This window comes from Leptonychotes weddellii, chromosome 14, assembly GCF_054177405.1.
Source record: "Leptonychotes weddellii isolate Sample4059 chromosome 14, ASM5417740v2, whole genome shotgun sequence".
Lineage (NCBI taxonomy): Eukaryota > Metazoa > Chordata > Mammalia > Carnivora > Phocidae > Leptonychotes > Leptonychotes weddellii.
The window spans coordinates 74,289,986-74,307,239 of record NC_138382.1 but is presented as its reverse complement, the minus strand read 5'-3'; the positions used below and the strand labels follow the sequence as shown (position 1 = coordinate 74,307,239).

At 49.0% G+C, this 17,254-nt stretch overlaps 1 long non-coding RNA gene across 2 annotated transcripts; it reads right to left on the bottom strand.

Moving 5' to 3' along the window:
- Window positions 1-8,906: 8,906 nt before the first annotated feature.
- Window positions 8,907-17,182, bottom strand: LOC115937757 (uncharacterized). Of its 2 annotated transcripts, none has more exons than XR_014140179.1 (2): window positions 14,797-17,182; window positions 8,907-12,225 (listed from the first exon to the last, which is right to left on the bottom strand). It is a non-coding gene; the product is annotated as an uncharacterized LOC115937757 (long non-coding RNA). The 2 variants fall into 2 exon arrangements; XR_014140178.1 differs by having other exon boundaries at window positions 8,907-12,154.
- Between the last annotated feature and the right edge of the window lie 72 nt (window positions 17,183-17,254).

Genomic DNA, 17,254 nt, shown 5'->3' with positions numbered 1-17,254 from the left:
ATGCGATGCGGGGCTTGACCCCAGGACCCCGGGATCATGACCTGAGCCGAAGGCAGACGCTTAACCGATTGAGCCACCCAGGCGCCCTTGCTGAAATTTTCTGAGAATTGCACTGCCGTCTGAGATTTTTTCCTTCCAGCCTTCCTTTCTTCCCTCTCTCCTCCAGGGGGGTTAGATCACAGCACTGAAAAAGAGGTGAGGGTTTGGGGGCCTGGGAGGGGGGTGCTGTCAAAGAGACCCAGTAAGCAAATGCAACATATGAGCCCTTGGATTGGTGACAAGAACAGTGAAAGTTCCTAAAGGGTATCTGTGGCACAGCGGGAGAAATCTGAATATGGCTTGTCCATCAGAGGGCATGATGGAATCACTGGTCAATTTCTCTGGGGGTGATAACGAGGGGTGTTTATGTGGGGGGATGGCATTCTTAGGAGGCACGTGAAGCATTTAGGAGTGAAGAGTCAGGATGTCTGCAATTTGCTTTCAAAGGATTCAGCAAAGACATTTATATACAAGGGCAGGGCAGAGAGAGGCGGTTGCAAAGGCGGTGGACGTGAGCGAGGGCTGAATCTGGGGCCTAGGCAGACGTGGCCACTGCACGGTTCTTTCACCTTTTCTGTAGGTCTGACTTTGTCAAAACAGAAAGCTGAGAGGCAAAGGAGACAACTGAATGCAGTGCATGGGCATCTGGGATTGTGATTCCAAAAAACCGGCTATAAATGGTACCCCCCTCCCATCCTGGGCGCCCCGAGGGGCAAGCACTCAACAAAAACCCACGGAAGTGCTTATTCCTTATCAATCTCTTAGGAAAGTATGGAAAATTTGGCAACTGATTGAGCAAGCAGGGTTACAGGAGAGGGAAGAACGAGCTGAACCGGACCTCTTTGACCCGAGGATGTGGGGCTCAGAGCCAGAGATAGAGAGATAGAGATAGAGAGCATGCACATCCTGGAGGTTGCATGTGAAGAAAACCCACCTCTACCCCCAGGGGGAACCAGAGAGAAAGAGGCTGCTTGGTTTTGAGCTAGGCACCCCAGGTTCCCCAGGTAATGGTGCTCTAGCCTCCCTGGGACCGCCCCCCTCCAAGCTTGACTACTTAGGACTTATTAGTTCTCATTTCGGGTTTGAATCTGTGCCAGGCAGGAAAGGTTGGGTAGAGCAGAGCATCCTTAGCCACTGTGTCTCAAGGGTGGTCCTCGGAGAGCAGGCTGTGGGCCCCAGGGTGGGAATGCCCCCGAGCAAAGCTGCATTAGACTTGTAAATATCTAGACATCCACTGTGTGGGCTCCATCGAGGGTCCCCAAATGTTAGGGGTGAGTCTGAGGGACAAATGTGAACACTGCGTATTGTATGATATGAAGAAATCAGTAATTTATTAGCTGTGCTAATGGTATTGGAGATTTCTTTCTTTCCTTTTAACAGTCCTTCTATTTTAGAGATATCTCTTGAAGTATTGACGACATAATATCTGGGATTTGCTTCAAAATAATCCAAAACGTTCCGGATGGTGGAAGTAGGAAGCGGATGGGGGAATAGATGAAGTAAGCCAGGCCATGGGTGGAGACTGGGGGGGGGGGGGTTAGTATAGTCTACACTCTACTTTTGTATATATTTTGAATGTTCCTCATGCCTGAGGTGGAAATCACAGCCACAACATGGAAGGAGCCTGGGCCCTTGATGGTGGAGGAACCATCAGTTATCTCTGGACTTAGTGGGGAGGAGGGGATGGATCTTGGGTGGATCTTGTTCAAGCTGCTGTTATTTTGGTTTCTCTTTCATTAACAGGAAATTAGGCCTAACGGCTAAACCCTGTCCATGCCCTCAGCCCCAAACCACCAGGAGCATAGCCATGACGGAGTTGCAGTGAGGGAACGTGAACTCCAGGGTGCTCTGGGGTCTCAGTGGGAGGCTCTTCAAACTTATTATGGGATTTGGACTTTGGTGGAGTGATTTGGGGGAGGGTCCAGGGAAGCTAGATTGGTGCTTTCAGAAGCAGGGATCACTTTATGGTTGGATATCACACTAATCTTTTTTTTTTAAAGGTTTTATTAATTAATTTAATTGAGAGAGTGCGTGTGCGCATGAGTCGGGGGAGGGGCAGAGGGAGAGGGACGAGCAGACTTCCCGCTGAGCACAGAGCCCAAAGGTGGGGCTCAATCTCAGGACCCTGAGATCGTGACCTGAGCCAAAATCAAGAGTCAGAGGCTTAACCGACTGAGCCGCCCGGGTGCCCCACAATAATCATATTTATAGGGAGGCAGGCTCGAGTGAGGCTAGCTAGACTTGGTGGAAAAGTAGCCACCATGTGTGCCAAGAGAGGGGGGTGCTGGGTTTCCTGTGGCTTCGACAATGTTCACGTCCATCTGTGTTCAGACGTGATCGCAGAGTGGTTTTTTTTTTTTTTTCTTCTGGATTTATTATGGTCACAGCGTGGCCTTGTCTGATATTGATGTTCTGTGCAACTGTTCATGTCCAACACAACACAGGTCCTATCTGTGGGTGCCAGGCCAGCTCCTGGATTCCAGAGGCTGCTTTTCTCTTCCTAAATCCGCATGCTAAGAATAAAATCCAAAGTCTTTAGCATGTACTAGAAGGCCCTGTGAAATCAGAGGCAAGGCCACCTGTCCCAGGTCATTTCCTGCCACTGTCCCTTTCGCTTGCTGTCCCCCCAGCCACACTCCCCATTCCTGTCTACCTGTTACTTGTGGCCCTATATCCACTCTCCTTCTAGAGCAGCGTCAGCAAACTTTTTCTTTATGGGGCCAGAGTATATACTGTGGGGCTTTGCAGGGCCTACAGTGTCTGTCACAGCTCCTCAGCTGTAGTGTTGCAGGGGGGAGTCTGCTTCTCCCTCTCCCTCTGTCCTACCCCCCTGTTTGTGCTTCCTCTCTCTCAAAAAACAAAACAAAACAACAAACAAAAAAACCCACCTTCAACAACAACAACAACAAAACGCTATATTGACAAACTCTGGTGGCAGACCAGGGTCGGACTGTGGGCCCTCCTAGCCTCTTGAATTCTCAGATGTGTCCACACTGAGCCTCCAGCAATTTGTCCATTATGTTTAGGTTTCATCCCCCTGAACTGGTCCCCGTGGAGGTTTCTGCTCCGCTAAGTCATGATTCTCTGTATCTGCTGGTTTGTCTCTCTGATTTTGGGGGCAGTGGTTTGACCCATGACGTCCCTTCTCAAATGGGTCTAAGAAGAGGTGTTGATTTTTTGGTCTGTTCAGCTTTCTGCTTGTGAGGATGGAGGGATGACTTCCAAGCTCCTTACGCACAGGACTGGAAACCGGAAGTCCAATGTAACCTGCCTGTTCATGGAATTTTGTCACTACCAATAGAATGCTCTAACTTCATTATGAAGGAGAAATTAAAGAGAATAATTCATAATGCATTAGTCAGGCTTGCCCACTCTAGAAGACTCTGGAAGTAGACAGCTGCTTGCACCTGCTTATAAGAAGTAAGTTCAGCCTGACCAAGGCAGCTACCCAGCTAGTCCCTTCTAAACCCTGACGCAAGCCAGCCTCTTCCCCCAGGGTCTTCCAAAGCGTCTCAGAGCACTGACAATCAGCCATCTGTCCAAAGGTGGGGCACTTCGTCCTTATGTTCTTCAATTATCAGCTTCTCCAGAGCATCTTCTGGGGCCAGGCCCTGGCACAGGGCTGAGACTACGGTAGGGACCATGAGCTGTTGGTCCCCGGGTAGGGGTGGGGGTGGGGGGCGGAGAGGAGATGTCCCCAAGCACTCTCTCCTTCATTCATCCAGCAACTATTTCCTGACAAGTACAAAGACAGGTGTTATGGTTTGAGCTGTGTCCTCCAAAAGTGTATGTTGAAGACCCCCAGCACCTGTGAATGGAAACCTAGGGTCTTTGTAGATGTAATCCATGTAGGATGAGGTCATATTGGATTAGAGTGGACCTCAATCCAGTATGACTGGTGTCCTTCGAGGAAGGGAGAAGAGACACAGACACACAGGCGAAAGGCCATATGAAGACAGAGGCAGAGATCGGGGGGGTAGGCCATCTACAAGCCAAGGAGCTCCACGGATTGTTGGTTGGTAACACCACAAGCTAAGAGAAAAGCACGGGACAGATTCACCTCTAGAGTCTTCAGAGAAAGCATGACCCTGCTGACACCTTGATTTGGGATGTTTAGTCTCCAGAATGGTGAAAGAAAAACTTCCTGTTGTGTAAAACCACCCACCTTGGGGTACTTTGTGCCAACAGCTCCTGGAAATGAATGCAATGGGCTCTGGGCACCTCCCTGGGGACCTGGGAGTTTGGGAGCGCTCTCTGGAGGATGTGGCATTGGCTCAGAGTCCCAAAGCAGGGTAAGCGCGCCTGGCAGTGAGGAAGGTGCAAAGGCCTGGGATTGGAAGAGGGCTGGGAGATGCCAGGAGCTGAAAAGTCAGTCTGGTTAGAGTTTACACTCTAGTTTCTCAGAACTGAGTCACTTCCCAGGGGAACCCTGCAGGAAGTACTTACTCCCTGATGGCTGTAGCTAAGAACCAGAGCTTGGAACAACAGAGGGTAGTGTGATTTCTATCTGAGGAAGGACATTCCACGGAGGGACATTCCACAGTGTGTCACATCGAGGGGAAGGCGTCAGTGTGCCTCAGCCTCACTCAGCCAGGGGACATGAAGTCAGTCCGTGGCCAGGTCTGAGTCCAGCGCTGGTCACAGGAGGCACCTTGTGCCTGCTGCATGTTCTAGGGGGAACAACTGTCCTGCTTGCCCAGGATTGAGGGGTTTCTTGGGACTGGGCCCATCCTGGGCAAATGGAGATGGTTGGTCTCCTCGGATTGGCCGCATGCAGGGATGGCTGCCCCTGTTCTGGGACCGATGTCCTGCTGACTCCTCCAGAGGGACCCTCTTCTGTCTCCTGACCAAAATCTGTGGATGTCCAGCAGGCTGATCCTCTCTCTGACACCCTCACCCACATCATTCCACGTCTATGAATTCTGTCCTTTCTCCTAAAGTGACTGTACCTCTTCTGCCCTAAATTACACCTTTATCATCTCACTGGATTACAGTGGTGGGAATAATATTAATGCAATCAGCGGTCAGCTCTTATCTCCTGAGTGTTTACTTTGTACCAGGCACCGCGCTAAGGACCATATACCATCGAATCCTTTTAACAGCCCGGAAAGCAGGTACTTTCCTCACCTCCATTAACAGGCAAAGATACTGGTAATAATGATAAAATAACAACTAACACTCATAGTGAACTCCTGGAGGTTGGAGGAGGGTCTGCCTCACCCAGTGGCCAGCACAGGGCAGAAGGTCACACTCAGAAGGGAAAAGATCCCAGCTCATGACCCTCCCCTTTCCTCCGCCACAATCTCAGCCCTTCACCCACTCTGGGCACTGCATGCTCTGGGGAGAGGTGGTGCCTTGGGGTAACCAGCTCCACAGAGGGCAAAGAGAGCCCATGCTGGATGAGACTGTGTTTAACTAGTCTCACTGCCTTGGGGTTGGAGCTGGAAACCAGGAGCTGGCTTCCACTGCAGGAGACTGCCCAGGCAGGGGGTGGCTGGTGTGTGCGCCGGGGCGAGTCTTTGGGGCATGGAAGTGAGCACCACACTGTTCCATCTGTGGGGCAACTCTGTCTTACTACTGCCAAGCTCTGCACCTGCCAAGCTCTGCGCCTGCCAAGCAAGGACTGGGCCCTGAATAGTCCCCTGGGGAGAGGATTCGAACACAGACCTTGGTATCACTTAGACCTCGGCTGTGTGAGTCGAGGTAAATCACTTCACCTCCCTCAATGTCAATTTTCCTAAGGATAAAATAAATACAAATAAGGTAACTCAGGGACTCCTGGCTGGCTCAGTCAGAAGAGCATGTAACGGGCGCCTGGGTGGCTCAGTTGGTTAAGCGACTGCCTTCGGCTCAGGTCATGATCCTGGAGTCCCGGGATCGAGTCCCGCATCGGGCTCCCTGCTCGACAGGGAGCCTGCTTCTGCCTCTGACCCTCCCCCCTCTCATGTGCTCTCTCTCATTCTCTCTGTCTCAAATAAATAAATAAAATTAAAAAAAAAAAAAAAAAGAAGAGCATGTAACTCTCGGTCTTGGGGTTGTGAGTTTGAGTCCCACATGAAGTGTAGCAATTACTTAAATAAATAAAAAATTATTAAAAAAAACCAAGATAATTTATGGAAAACACGTCCCTTAGTGCCTGGCACATAAAAGGTGCCCAGTAAGTGATAGATGTTCATAACAGAATGGGCACTTTATGAATACTATTGAATCACTGTAATATGACACGTGGGGCTGGATGTGTGTGAATTCACTCATGTTTGGCAGGGCTGACTTCTCTATGAGGCCTCCCCCGCAGGCATGGTGCTGAGGACCCACAATACTTTGAGGATCCCATGAAAATGTTTTAATTTTAATTTACTTTAAAATAAGGGGGAAAAAGGGGGAATGTAATAATGATGAATACATAATAATGAATCCAGCCTGCATGATATTCATTCTTTATAACACATGGTTGTAAAATGTAATTTCTATTGGGCTGCCTGGGTGGCTCAGTCTGACTTGATTTTGACTCAGGTCATGATCTCAAGGTTGTGAGATCTAGCCCGGTGTTGGGCTCTGCGCTAAGCATGGAGCCTGCTTAAGATTCGCTCTTTCCCTCTGCCCCTCACCGCCAAATATATAATTTTGACTTTTTTTTTTAATGGAGAAAGGGGCCCATGAAAGTATAATGTGACCTTGAACATAGGTAAATTTTGTGTGGTTATGATATCGTGTAAATATGAGCAGTTGCACGAGCATATGCACACATTTCTGTGTCTATAAGCATGCAGGTGTAGTGGGAACAGTTTCCATAAATCTGAAGGGGAGGAAGAAGCCATGGGGGTCCGAGCCGAGGCCAGGAAGGGCACAGGTGGCCCTGCGGGTTGCTCTCATCCAGAACACCAGCAGGTGTCAAGGTGGAGCCCTCGAGAAGAAAGGGGATTGGGGGCTTGTTGTTCCGGATGCTGCCAGCAGGGGGCGCGCGGAACCAGCTCTGTCCAGACTTCCGGCTAGCTGGCCCTGGAACCCCACACATTTGGGCACAGGGCGACCCTTGCGTGGCAAGAGGGGACTGTGGCTTTATTTCATAGAGGAGGCCCACAGCGGGGAGGGTGCTGGTCCGGGCCTACCGTGCGGTGGGACTGCTGGCGTTCCAGACCAGAGTCCTCCCACTGCCTGGGCTGACCCAGGGACCTCCACAGACACCTCTCTGACAACACCTGGGGGCTCCGCAGGCTGCCTTTCCCAAGCCAAACCCACCTCCGACTCCCCTTGCCTCTCCCTCAACTTCTGGGAAGCAGGTCTTCCCTGGCCAACTGCACTGTAGCCTTGAGGTCTGTCCTAAGGGTAATGACAGTGGCCTTTTAATGACTTCATACTTTCTCTGCGCCCGGCAGCCTGCCAGCACCATACAGGTTCTATCACTTTAAAACCTACGAGAAAGGCTCCATCAAGAGGCCAAGTCACACACCCGAAGCCACAGTTAGCAAGTAGCAGAGCTGGAATTTAAACTCAGGACTCTGGGGCAGCCCTGTCGGGACCCCTCTCACTCTTAAGAGCTTTTTCTGTATCTTCACTTAATAAACTTCTATCGCTTTACTCACAAAAAAATAAATAAATAAACTCAGGACTCTGAGAGGCGCCCGGGTGGCTCAGTCAGTCCGGCATCTCCCTTCGGCTCAGGTCATGATCCCAGGGTCCTGGGATCGAGAGCCCCGCACCGGGCTCCCTGCTCCGCAGGGAGTCTGCCTCTCCCTCTCTCTCTGCCTGCCACTCCCCCTGCTTGTGCGCATGTGCACGCTCTCTCTCTCTCTAATAAATAAAATCTTAAAAAAAATAAACTCACAACTCTGATTTTTCAAAGCCCATACTCATTGCCACGTGGGGCAAGGGGAGGCTCTGAGCAGTGACGTGATGGCCACTTGGGTCAGATTCCTACTTCCAGAAAGAAGCACAGATCGGGGTGGGGTGCCTGGGTGGCTCGGTCGGTTAAGCTTTTGCCTTCAGCTCAGATCATGATCTCAGGGTCCTGGGATCCAGCTGAGCCCCATGTCAGGCTCCCTGCTCAGTGGGGAGTCTTGCTTCTCACTCTTCTTCTCCCTCTGACCCTCCCCACCCCCTCCATGTTCTCTCTCTGTTTCAAATAAAATAAAATCTTAAAAAAAAAAAAAAGAAGCACAGACAAATGGATACTCAATGGCAGATACTCAATGGGAAATAAGGGATTTTGGTCCAGTCACTCACATTTTATGGATGGAGATACTGATGACCAGGGAGGGGAAATGACCAGCCCAGATTCCACCAGGACATGGTCACCTGAGTCACAGTCCTGGCATTTTTCTCATCCCTGCAGGCTGGCTCTTCCAATGGACATTATGCACCAGTCAGAGAGTAAGCTGCTACAGAAACTTTTGTTGAGTGAGAGAATGAATGTCTATTGCTCCCACCAGACAGTGAGCTCGGTCACACGAGGACTCTCCTCTGTTCATCTTTTTATCATCACCACCTGGCTCAGGGCCTGCCACACAGTAGATGCATGTCTTTTCATTGCTTCAGCAAATATTTATTTTTATTTTTATTTTTTTTAAGATTTTATTTATTTTGAGAGAGAGAATGAGAGAGAGAGCACATGAGAGGGGGGAGCGTCAGAGGGAGAAGCAGACGCCCTGCTGAGGGCGCATTGCACAACTTATTTCACACTTCAAAGTTTGGAACTGCTGTTTTTTTTTTTTTTTTAAGATTTTATTTATTTGACAGAGAGAAACACAGCGAAAGAGGAAACACAAGCAGGGGGAGTGGGAGAGGGAGATGCAGGCCTCCCGCCGAGCAGAGAGCCCGATGCGGGGCTCGATCCCAGGACGCCGGGATCATGACCTGAGCCGAAGGCAGTCGCTTAACCAACTGAGCCACCCAGGCGCCTCAGCAAATATTTATTAAACTTCTATTACATGCTATGCCTATGCCCTATGCTACCAGGTATATAACAGTGAATAGGATACCTTCCTTTTCTTCAAGGAGTGCACAGTCTAATGAAGGAGACGAGTAATGAGGCCATTTTAATTTAGTATGAGCCTCAATATACAAACAATTCTTATAAATCAATAACAAAAGATCAACATCTCAACAGAAAAAAAAATGTGGGCAAGAGATATAAATTCACAAAAAAAGAAAATAGTCAATAAACTTGAAAAGAGGCTGAACCTTACTCATAATTAACAAAATGCAAATTTAAAATGAAACACCATTCTCTGCCTCTCAGCTATGTAGAGAATAAGAGATTGAGACTCACCAAATTTATATGACCATACACTAAGAGGTTATAATTCATGATCTGGGAAACACCAAGTTAGAGCGTTCACTGGTGTAACTCTTGGAGGGCAACTTCACAATAACAACATACATTACTCTTTGACTTTAGAAATACTTCCTCTCTCTAGAAATTTATCTTACAGGAATATTCACACATATACACAAAGAGGTATGCCTCTGGATGATTAATGCAGCATTGTGTGTGAGACCGAAAAACCTGGAGACAATCCAATGTCCATCAAGCCATCCAGGCGCCCCTATATGTCTTTTTTAAAAAGTAATCTCCAGGGGTGCCTGGGTGGCTCAGTCAATTAAGTGTCTGCCTTTGGCTCAAGTCATGATCCCAGGGTCCTGGGATCGAGCCCCATGTCGGGCTCCCTGCTCAGTGGAGAGCTTGCTTCTCTCTCTCCCTCTGCCTGCCGTTCTGCCTACTTGTGCTCTCTCTCACTCTCTCTGTCAAATAAATAAAATCTTAAAAAATAAATAAATAATAAAAAATAAAAAGTAATCTCCACACCCAACATGTGGTTTGAACTCATGACCCTGAGATCAAGAGTCTCATGCTCCACTGACTGAGCCAGCCAGGTGCCCCTGGTCAACTGATTTTGACCAGGGTGCCAAAATGATTCAATGGAGGAAGAAATAGTCTTTTCAACAAATGTGCTAGGACAGCTGGGTAGCCATATACAAAAGAATGGAGTTGACCTCTATTTCGCCCAATCCACAAAAATTGAAATAATCAATGACCTTGATCATATTCTTGATAATGTCCTTTGATGCACGAATTTTAATTTGTATGAAGTCCAAACATACCTTACAACCTGGCAATTTCACTCCTAGGGATATACTGAAAAGAAATGAAATGCACGTGCACACAGAAACTTGTATACGGATGTTCATAGCAACGTTATTCATAATTGTCAAGAGGTGGGAATAATCTACATGTCCCTCAATGGGTGAGTGAGTAAATTGTGGTTCCATACAATGGAATATTGTCCAGCCATTAAAAGGAACAAGGGAGGGGCGCCTGGGTGGCTCAGTCGTTAAGCATCTGTCTTTGGCTCAGGTCATGATCCCAGGGTCCTGGGATCGAGCCCCACATCGGGCTCCCTGCTCTGCGGGAAGCCTGCTTCTCCCTCTCCCACTCCCCCTGCCTGTGTTCCCTCTCTCGCTGTGTCTCTCTCTGTCAAATAAATAAAATCTTTAAAAAATAAAAAAAGAGATATCTTACTCCCATGTTCATTGCAGCATTATTCACAATGGCCAAGATATGGAAACATCCTACATGTTCCTCAATGGATGGATGGATAAAGAAAATGTGGTCTGTGTACGTATACAATGGAATGTTATTCAGCCTTAAAAAAGAAGGAAAGCCTGTCATTTGCTACAACATGAATGAATCTGGAGGGTGTAATGCCCGGTGAAATAAGCCAGAGACAAATACTGTGTGGTGTCGTTTATATTTGGGATCTAAAAAAAAAAAAAAGTCGAACTCCTAGAAACAGAGTAGAATGGTGGTTGCTGGGGCCACCCGGTGAGGGGAATGGGGAGAGGTTGATAAAAGGGTACAAACTTTGTTCTAAGATGAAGTTCTGAGGACCTAGCATAGAGATAGTGACTATAGTTGATAATACCGTATTGTAGAATGTAAATTTGCTAGGAGAGGGCGCCTGAGTGGCTCAGCCTTTAAGCGTCTGCCTTCGGCTCAGGTCATGGTCCCAGGGTCCTGGGATCGAGCCCTGCATTAGGCTCCTTGCTCAGCGGGAAGCGTGCTTCTCCTTCTCCCACTCCCCCTGCTTGTGTTCCCTCTCTTGCTGTCTCTCTCTCTCTGCCAAATAAATAAATAAATAAAATCTTTAAAAAAAATAAATTTGCTAGGAGAGTAGATCTTAAACGTTCTCACACACACAGAAGGTACTCTGTAAGGTGATGGGTATGTTAATTAACTTGATGGTGGGAGTCACTTCCCAATGTCTACATATATCAAATCATCACGTTGTGCACTTTACCTTAAAATTCTTTTTTTTAGAGAGGGAGGGGAGAGGCAGAGGGAGAGAGAATCTTAAGCAGCCTCCAGGCCCAGCGCGAACCCACCTCGGGGCTCGATCTCATGGCCCTGAGATCATGACCTGAGCTGAAACCAAGAGTTGGATGCTTCACCGACTGAGCCACCCAGGTGCCCCCTCAACACGTTGTAAACTGTAAATGTATGACGATTATAACTCAATAAATCTGGGGGGAAATTATCCAGAGTAGCGTGAACAGTGATTGCTTGCTTCCTTCTAGTCGCATAACTTAGGATATGGAACGAGCATCTTTTCTCAGCATTGATGAGTTAACATCCTTCTTTCTGAGTTTATGTCAACTTCAAACCCTTCATCCCTTGTGCTTTCACTGTTGTGAAATATATCTGGGCGTTCCTTTGATGTGACCTCTTTGCTTGGCATCCCTTCCTCTGGGACACCTTCATCCATTTGGTTAGAACTACATGCGTCATGTATGTTCGTCACTCTGCCTTCACTAAGTTTCTCTGGTTGCGTAGCTGGAGTTTCTGGAACAGCAAAGGACTGCTCTGTCCACATTCCCACAGCCAGTGCTTTCTTTCAACACTCCACTTACGTCCCATGCAAATTTCCCACTCTGTCTTATCGCTCTGTGCATTTCTTTGCAGCACTTTCGTCGTTGTTGGCCAATTCCCTCTTCCGATGATCCATTTTTGTAGCCTGTCGCATGGGTTTATCACTGGGAGGCAGGAGGCAACATAACTCCGAGCTTTGGTGTCTTTGTGTGAACTGAATGGCATGCACGGTGACCAATCCCTGACAGGCTTTGAAAGAAGTGATGTGATTAGTCACCGGATCACAAAGCACATCTGCTATTTCCATAGCGATCTGTGGACTAAAAAGTAGCAAGGTTTGCACTTTGTGCAATTACTCATAGTTAACAGAACACCGCAGCTGGAATCGCAACGGTGTTGTTGAGTGACTGGTGTTACTTAACCGAACCTTGGTGCCTGAAACTCATTCTGTAGTGCAAAGCAAGGACGGCTTGATTATGTATAAGGCTGTCTCTCCAGGGACACTGCTCAGTTATTAATAGTGGCTTTCCCTGGGATGGGATTGGGGTCTTATAAATTTCAATACTTTTTTTTTTTGAGGCTGTCACGTTCTGCAATCAGACAGACATTGGACTGAAGCCATTTACTAGTTTGTGACTTTAGGCAAATTATTAAAGTTTTCTTTTTTTTTTTTAAAGATTTTATTTTATTTATTTGAGAGAGAGATCGAGAAAAGACAGCAGGAGCTGGGGAAGGGGCAGAGAGAGAGGGGAAGCAGACTCCCCGCTGAGCGGGGAGCCTGCTGCAGGGCTCGATCCCGGGACCCTGGGATCATGACCTGAGCCGAAGGCAGACGCTTAACCGACTGAGCCACCTAGGCACCCCAAATTATTAAGGCTTTCTGAGAATCATCTCTGAATCGGAATAATGATTAGCACCTGCTTCATAGAGTTGTCATGAGAAGTCAATGAGAGGACACATGAAAATCACTTAGCGTGGTGCCCTGCAAAGAGTCAGTGTTCCACAGATATCATCATTGTTATTGCTATTCCTCCAATATTAGTCTGAGAAGTACCGCAGTGCGGGCAGCAAGGGGCTCTATCTCACGACCCTGAGATCATGACCTGAGCTGATATCAAGAGTTAACTGATTGAGCCAGGCAGGTGCCCCTTTTTTATTTTTAGGCTCCACGCCCAACGTAGGGCTTGAAATCATCACCCTGAGATCAAGAGTTGCACGTTCTACCACCTGAGCCAGCCAGGCACCCCTTGCTTGCTTTTGGATAGACGTCTATGCCCCTGCCTGGCATGCCTCCCAGTCCTATCTCCCTAGCAGGGCCCAGTCCCAGCTCTGCCTCCTCTCTGCCTCTGTGTCCACCTGGGCCTTCTTCTGAACTCAGAGGGCAACTACTATACATCTGGCCCCTGTGCTAAATTCCCTAGTCTTTAAAACAACCTACTAGGAAGGCATTATCATCCCTATCTTGGTCAGAGGAGAACAAACAAAGCTCACTCAGCTGAGAGCCTGAGCCGGGATTCAAATCCTGGTTCGCCTGTTTCCAATAGTCCATAGGCTTTCCCCGAACATCCCTTTTTCAGGAGGTGGGTGCAGCCGCCTTCATCAGCTCCCCTGCCTGCAGACCAGCAGCCCTTGGGGACCGGAGCCATGCCCCTTCCACCCCATATGGCAGCTTGCAAGGGCAGGCAAGAGAATCTTGGCTTTGCCGACTAGCCCCATGCCGTCTAAGCCAAGTCTATGCAATATGGAGAGTTGGTTTTAATGTTTCTCAAAAGGGGCACACATGGTATTTGGGGTGAGTCAGTTCTCTACTGAGCAGATCTATCTGGTGTCTGGAAGGATGTTTAGCATGCCCTGCGCTCAAAATGTCAGGTGCCCCCAGTTACTGAGAAGACACAGACCATAGTGCCTCTCGAGAAGGGGTCCGGGGAGGGGAGGACCATGCCCAGGCAAGACCAGCTTGTTACATGAACAATCCCAGAAAATGAAAGCTTGGATGTGGATAGAATGGTCCCGAGCTCCACTCTGAACCAGCTATGGGAACTTGGTCGCTCCATGCTGCAAGCTCTCTAGGCTCAGCTTCCTCGTCTGTCCAAGGGGATAACAACAATGCAGTCATTCACAGAAAGCATTCAGAACAGGTCCTGGCCCACAGGAACCTGTCAATAAGAAGCTGTTAAAACGGGGCGCCTGGGTGGCTCAGTTGAGCGTCTGCCTTTGGCTCAGGCCATGATCTCAGGGTCCTGGGATCAGCCCTGTGTTGGGCTCTCTGCTCAGCGGGGAGTCTGCTTCTCCCTCTCCCTCTGCCTCTCCCCTCTGCTTATGCTTGTTCTCTCTCTCAAATAAATAAATAAAAGATCTTTAAAAAAAAAAACTGTTAAGATTTAAGCCGATACAGGAAAGTCTCTTGCCAGATAATGAATCCTGATTTTTCTTTCTCTTTTTCCGTCTTCCTTTCTTTTTGCAGTCTAAAACCAGAGAGTCCCTATAAGACAAATGTTTTGTGAAAACTTGAGTCAATTGTTCTGCCTCAAGGGAGGCGAGAATTTGTCTGGAGAGATCTAGTAAGCACAGTGACTTACATCTAGTTTCCCTTGACTTTGGAATCGGCAAAGGAGAGAGAAATGACTTCTGGAGCCCAGACTGCAGGTATCCGGGTAAGAGGGGTGGTGGCTGGTGAGTGGAGACCCTGAGTGAGACACCTAGTAGGTAGCCCACTTCTTATTCCTCCTGGCACAGGATCCAGATCCAAAATTGAAATCTCACTCTTTAAGGCAGTTTTACACATGGGGGAAAATATATATACATTTATACACTTAATGCCTGGCAAGAACATTAAAGAGAGTCACATCTGTTTTACAGGAACTAAGGCTCAGGGCAGGGAAATGACTTACCCGAAGTCAAAGTCCCAGAAAAGCACAGAAGGGCCTCAGCAGCAAATCCAAAGCTTACACCATCGTCCAGGAATGAGGAAGTAGCATGAGCATTTGCTCATTTTTCCAAGGAGCTGGCAGCGCAATCTGGGAGTGGGATGTGGCCCCACGTCTGTTGGGACAGTACTGACAGTGATTCCTCTCTCACTGTAGCAGGAGTAACTTTGACTGGCTACAGAACTGGGGGAGGGAAGGGTCATGCCCAACTAACTAGATGTCCCAACACACTGGCAACCTGAGAACCCATGTGAGCGTAAACAGCTGGAAAGACAGGAACTACCAGTACTGACACCTGGATTCACAGGGGCAGAGTTCCTGCTTTAGCAGGTTGGCTGCCAATCTGGAGGGGGAAGGTATTCAGGGGTGGGGGTGGGGGGTGTCCAGAAGGGAGGTGGGCGTGTCAGTTAAGAAGTTCCTCCTTGCTGTTAACTTTCCTGTGTTCCTTTGTCGCCCCCACCTGGATTATAAAATCCAGAAGTCCTACTCTTTGGAATTTGCACAGAAGTTAAGTGTGGCTGGAGGGTGGAAAGCCACAGATGTTGGCATGGGAAGGCATTCTCCAGGAGGAAGGAGTGATTCATGCAGATGCTAGACTGAACGTTTCTAACCTGTGTACCTGCGTGGTCTCTGATCATGTCAGTTACCTTCAGGTATGAGCACACCTCTGCATGGGTCTCCAGCGCCATCATTCCTCCTTCCAGGTATCCTACACGTTTTTCAGACACAGATTAAAAGTTACCTACTTTGAGAAGCCCTCTCTGATGCCACCCGGGCTGAGCCAGATGCTCCTGCCATTGTGCTCCCAAGGCCTGAGCTTCTGCCCACCACAGAGCTCATCAGAGATGCTAACCGCTGGATTGTCTGTCACCCTCACTAGACTTCAAGGACAGGAACTGTGTGTCTGTCCTGTTCTCTACCAGATCCTCAGCCTCTGGCAGCTCAACTAGGACTGGAGGTCTCCCAAAGCATTAGTGCGGATGATCCCTGGAGGCGGAGGGAGACCCAGGAGCCCAGCAATCTCTCTCAGGTAGTGGGGGAGTCAGGCCCTGCAGGGACCTCCTTTGGGCAACTACCTTAATTTCTCTGTGCTTCACTTACTGATCCGTAAAATGGGGCTCATCTGCATGTAAAGCCCAAAGTAGGACGGAGGGGGGCACCCGTGGCCCTTGTGGTCGTGCTTGTTAGTTCCATAGGTGGGGACATGGAGGCTCAGGGAGGGATGTGCCAGGTTCACAGTCTCCAGGCTGGAAAGGGGCAAGCCTTGGACTCTAGTCTGGGCTCTTGCCTCTAGTGTTCCTCTCTTCATTCTACACATCACGTTGTCTCTGGTCTGTTCGACCTGTTCAGTCAGTAAACAGCCAATCAACAGTTAACTTGGATTAGCCTGTGTGCCAGACCCCACGCTGGGTGTCATGTGGTTGATAAAAAAAAAAGCTTCTCAGTGGGAAGTGGGATAAGGAGACCCTGGCCATTAGTGTAAAACCGTCCAGGGCTCAAATTCCAGCTTCTCCCCTTCCTGGCCATGAGATATCACTAAAATCCCTAATCTCTGAGCCTTATTCCCTCCTCTAACGACAGGGGGAAATCAGACCTTCCAGCAGGAGGGCTGAACCCAGGCATTGGCTCAAGTCTTGACGGATCCGAGCCCTTATATCTTCATCATCTTATTTAAGAAATAAATTCTCCCCCCTTGCCCGGGTACCCAGGACTCCAGTTCTCCTGTCCGAGGCCACCACAGTTAACCACTTCTTGTGCACGTTACCAGACAGAGGTGCGCACACCCGCAGACGCGCACACTCTCACACACGTTCTTTTCCACAAACTGTAGCGCCCATCAACGCGGGTCTTTTGCTCCTTCCTTTTTTTTTTTTTTTTTTTTTTTATCTAAGGTATCTTTGGAAGTCGTTCCATGTTAGTGCATATTGAACATTTTTCGTTTTAACGGCTGCACAGCATTCCATTGTACGGATTATTTCCTAACGTGGTTTCCGTTACTAGTGTCAGTGTGGGAATTGCGAGGACTCAGGCTCCACTGAGCGGTGTCCCGGTTCCAGCCCCGGCTCTGCCCATAAATGGCCAAGCTACCTTGGGCTTCTTCCTCCGCACAGATACTATCGCGGGGGACGGGGGTGCGGGGTGTGGGTGCAGAGAGGACAGCCTGGCGGGTCCCAGCGTTCGAGTGCGGGTCAGCGTCAAGCGCGCGCAATTTATCCCCGCGGGCGGCTCCAGGCTGGGTTAAAATTTCGGCGCAGCCACTCAGCGTACGAGCAGCATCAAACGCAGCGAGTATTCTGGCACAAACGAGCTCGGAACCGGTTACCATGTCCTCCGGCCTCGACACCCGGCCTCGGGGCAGCAACGCGCAGGGACCAGCTACTCACCCCCGCCTCGGCGGCTTCACCGCTTCGTCCCCCAGCGC